This window comes from Hyposmocoma kahamanoa, unplaced genomic scaffold (assembly GCF_003589595.1).
Source record: "Hyposmocoma kahamanoa isolate Upper Pololo Valley unplaced genomic scaffold, ASM358959v1 127, whole genome shotgun sequence".
In the NCBI taxonomy this organism is placed as follows: Eukaryota; Metazoa; Arthropoda; class Insecta; order Lepidoptera; family Cosmopterigidae; genus Hyposmocoma; species Hyposmocoma kahamanoa.
Window position 1 is genome coordinate 72221 of NW_020653451.1, and position 4937 is coordinate 77157.

Consider the following 4937-nt stretch of genomic DNA (forward strand, 5'->3'; position numbering starts at 1 on the left):
AACTGAATCCTTTGATTATTTGTTAAGGAACATCCGAATGACAATTATTGGAATAGATACAAACTGATTAAAAATCTACGCGGTAGTGCGGAGCGCAGTGTGCCATACTCTGCGGTTCGCCGCGTCCCTCCGCGCGGGGAAGCGTTGTCAGTGTGTTTTCCATACAAACTGAGGTACTTCCTAGGAAGGAGCATTTTGACGAAAGATCACTTAGTAAAGGAATATGGTACAGAACAATACAACCTGGTCTATCGCGGGGTCCCTGGTTTGCGGGTACTGGTCTAAGTAGGGAGCCCATTGTCATGGCTCATAGGCTTCGATCTGGGCATATTCCACTAAATAGTTTTAAATACCTAATGAGGATAATAAATTCTCCTAAGTGCGAAGAGTGTGACCGCGTAGAGGATGTTTACCATGTGATGGCGGAATGTGCACGGGTCGAAGCAGAACGGAGCCAGTTTTTCATGCAGTTCCTGAACCTCCATCGAGTCAATGTCGGTACCTCTAATAGCATCCTTTCCTCGCCCACATCGGACGTGGCTAAGGCACTGTATAAATGAGTAAATAAGTGTATCAGTAGACGGTAGCAATGTAACGCGGAACGATAGGGGTGGCATATTCACTGTGTGAAAAAACCCCTCAATATTTTAAATAAAGGAAAAAAATAAAAATAAAATCGATATTTTTATATACTTTAGAAAACACATAAAACTTATATCGATATGCCCCAGGATCGAAATGTACAAATTATGCATTCCTAAATAAATATTGAATGATATTTTGCTCAGAACATATTATAATTCTTATTTTTGTGCCAAAGGACTGTAAGCAAAATTTGTGGAAAGAAATATACTTATATTAATAAGTGTATTATTATTTTTCTATATTTATTATTATTCAATTTAAATATAAATTTCATAAATGTCTAAATCAGTTAGTGTAATTTTTACTTATTTTGATTCTAAGGGTTCTAATTATTTCTAAATTTTATTCTGAAACACACTGACAGTGGGTGTGGGTCGCGTGCGTGTCGGGTCGGGAGTACGGCGGTTGTAACTCCTTGTATTTTTAAGCACGACAACACACCACGGGCGCAGTACTCGACCTGTGCCCGTCTCGCGTCCGCGCGTGCTGTATTGTTGTCCACATAAATACAAGGAGTTACAACCCGCACCCATTCTCTGCGTTGCATTGCATTTGTATGATCAATTGTACATACACTACATACAGATACGCTTCGAAACATACACATAACAGAACAGAAATAATTTATAAAGAAATTCGTAACTAGCCATGGTAAATAAAATTATTCATGATCGATCGATCGCCGCGGGAGACATCACTTTTCAATAATATTTTTTTTTCATTGAAACTTTCGATGTTTTTCGGGGAACATGGGTAATTCTTTACGCACCCTCAAAACATTTTTTACTTACCACGGAAACGCCTTGGATAATCAATCCCATATACCCCAGAGTCCGTATGGACCACTTTGGAAATTTGGGTCTAGGCTAAAATGTTGTTATTTTTATAATATCAAGTGACGGGACGAACATGTCGTGCGCCTGGTGATAAGCTACACGCCTGTCCATAACAGTTGCAGTGCCACTCAGAGCTTTAAATCGCAAAGATCTGAGGGGCACTGCCACTGCGCCCGTCACCCTGAGACATAAATTGACAAGTCTTATGTGCCTGTAATTTCACCAGCACCCTTAACCCTTACACTGCGGAAGAAATAGATAAGGTAGCAGTACTTCCCTGGACGAACACTTTTACAAGAATCTCTACTGCTCTTAATTTATCTTAATAGTGTCATTGTTTCTATTGTTACACTTATCTCATTATTTATAGGTCGATAGGTTACTCATCGACAACTACAATAATATCACCACTAGTCATTGTGACATTGACGTATGATGTTGCCCGCGAGTTTTTCTCCGCTGTCGAAAATCATATTTTATCGTCTATTTGTGAGGGATAGACGTCATCTGGTGTATGCCTTTTGTGACGGCGTTTGATTACGGTTCGCATTGTGTGCGTTATATTTAGATACTTTTTAACCCCCGACGTAAAAAGAATGGAGTTACACATTTTAAGGCTTTAAATGTGTGTCTATATATTATCTGTAGTATAGGTTGGATGGACGGATTCCAAAGCGGTTTTCTTTTCTTGAACATCTGTTCCGTTGTTTAAAGATTATCAGCTCTTTTCCAAAGATTAACGTCAAACCATGAAATTAATTTTACTTTCTATATTTCTTTCAGCGATACGTAATTGCGAAATAATGGAGTTCGTGTGATTCGTGGCTGTATCTTTATTACTAAAGCTTTTATTATTAAAATAATGCATAAGATATATGATAAAGTATAATGCACACACTCATAGCCCCGCACTAGGGCAACCCTGTATCGCGGGTGCCATGGACACACACATATACAAAAAATCATACACAAACTCACGAGACAAATCAATGTAAACCATACAAATATTTCTCCTGGCCTGGTAATCGAAACCTGGTTCTCTGCGTGCCAGTCCAGAATGGTACCCGTCCGGCCACGGAGGCAGTTAAATATTTAAGTATTCACTCTATAAATCATATTCTTTAGAAACACGATTACTTGTAGTTTCATCGAAAGAAAAAAAGAAGTTATTTCTAAAAAGCAAAATAAACCCTTAGTACAACGTAAACACTTCACAGAAGGTCATAAATTTTTGAATATATAACAAAAGTAATTTTTTTCCACAACGAATACTCCGTACATTTTCAAAATGTGTATTTGTTATAATAATACGAAGCCAATACCTAAATTCGCACACGGTCCGCCCATACTAACCAGAGATGGTTGCATCACACGTAACAGTCAGTGTAAACAAACAAAGTGTTTTATTAAATTGTTTTTGGAGAACTCATGAAGTGCCTACCCGCGGGTAGGCACCCGCATTAAGCCAGTGTGGCCGTGCCCGCGCTCGGCATTAGGACGTTTATTTAGTTGAAAACGATGAAATAATAATGAATAACACATCAAGACCTGGGCCTTACCCCATAATCCGTTTGAAGTAAACGCCTCACGTAGTCTTCGAACACTTACATCAAAATAAAGGTAAAAAAAGTATTTACCATAAATAACGTTGGGGTCCATGAACCCGGTGTACGGTTCGACGAAGTCAACCCGTGTTGTTTTCTAGAGATTTCGTGGTATTGTATTTAGCTATTCAGAAAGACTGTGTAAAGGCTTAATGAATAGGTACTTATTTTGAAGTAAGTAATATAATTTAGATAACTCACTTCATTATATGGTCTTCGCTACAATATTAAGAAGTGTGAACACATTGTCTTTAAGGCCGCCGGTAATAACCTTAAACAATTCCCAGAGATAACCCTAAATGGCATGAACATTAAAAAAGTAACTTCTTTTAAATACCTTGGTCATTATGTTACCGACCTTAAAGACAATGCCGACATTGAAAGAGAGCGTAGGGCTCTAGCGGTAAGAGTTAATATATTGATCCGTAGGTTTTCCCGGTGCACTTAGGAAGTAAAAATAACGCTTTTTAAAGCATATTGTCAAAATTTCTACACCGGGAGCCTATGGGTCAATTACACCAAACGGCCACTGGAGACCCTACGTGTACAATATAATAATATTTTTAGGATGATGTTGGGGCTGCCTCGTTTTTGCAGTGCGTCGGGGATGTTTACAGAATATGAGACGGATGGTTTTGCTGCCATCCTCCGAAAAAAGACAGCATCCCTGATGCGCAGAGTGCCGGACAGCCCCAACAGCATCCTACAAACTGTAGCTGGTAGGATCACCTCTCCCATGTGGCAATGATTCGTAACGAGGGTGATTTAACCAATTGATGATGTACAAATATTTACTAACACTAGTTTATAAGCTCTTTTTCTATTATTATTATTACTAACAAAATATGAAACTTGTCCGAAATAAAAGTAATTTATTTTTTGTTTTTTTATATATTATAACATTTTAACATCTACGCAAATATTTAGAAATTAAGTGTTACCTACTTAAAATAGAAAATTCAAGATTATGAAAGTAATTTTAAATGGTGGTGATGTAATCAAATAATTAAACCTTTAGTCATGCTCTATTATACAATACAACGACACGTGTTAGTGATTTTGTGAAGTTGGTAGTTAAAGAAAGTCGACAAGAAAATTAGCTAAAACTCCCGCGTGTACCTTTGCTATTAAAACACGTCAGGCGTCAAACAACTATAATATACCAGGCTTTGACCCATCTCCTGACTTATTACATTTATACCAGCCTTTATAATATTTTTTTTTAATTTAAGTTGTTTTCGAAGGCTCGTATTTCCTAATAAAATTGAACAAGTGAACAAAAGTATAATTTAAAAAAGTATTTATCCAAATCTATTTAAATTAACATTCAAAAGGGTACATCTTATCGTCCCCACCTAATGATAAAGAATAAAATTAAATGAAAAGCTCCAAAAATGTCTTTTCATTTAAAAACCGCTTCCCTTTTTGCAAAAGTGAAACCCTAGAATCCGTGATAATTGGAACGATTTGCTAATTTAAATTTTAGTAAAGGATTTTTTCTATTGACACCAAGTGATAAACGATGGCGACTGAACACCATCTATTGTACATTATCCTCTTCAATTATAATTACATTACTGTTTAGTGTCATTGTAATTTTTAGATGTCAGAATATTTAATATAAGTCTGTCTTTTTTGAAAATGGAATAAAATGACATTTATTGCACAAAAGTGTTGCCCGCTTGCAAGCAGCTAGTGATTGCAATCGATAAATATTATATCGACTATCGACTAAATGATGTGACGCTTATAATATAAATAGCCGAACTAGTTTCATTTCTGTCTTCATCGGCCCATTATTCTTCCAACAGCTGGGCTCATTTGAATGTTAATGTTCATTTTATGTGATAAT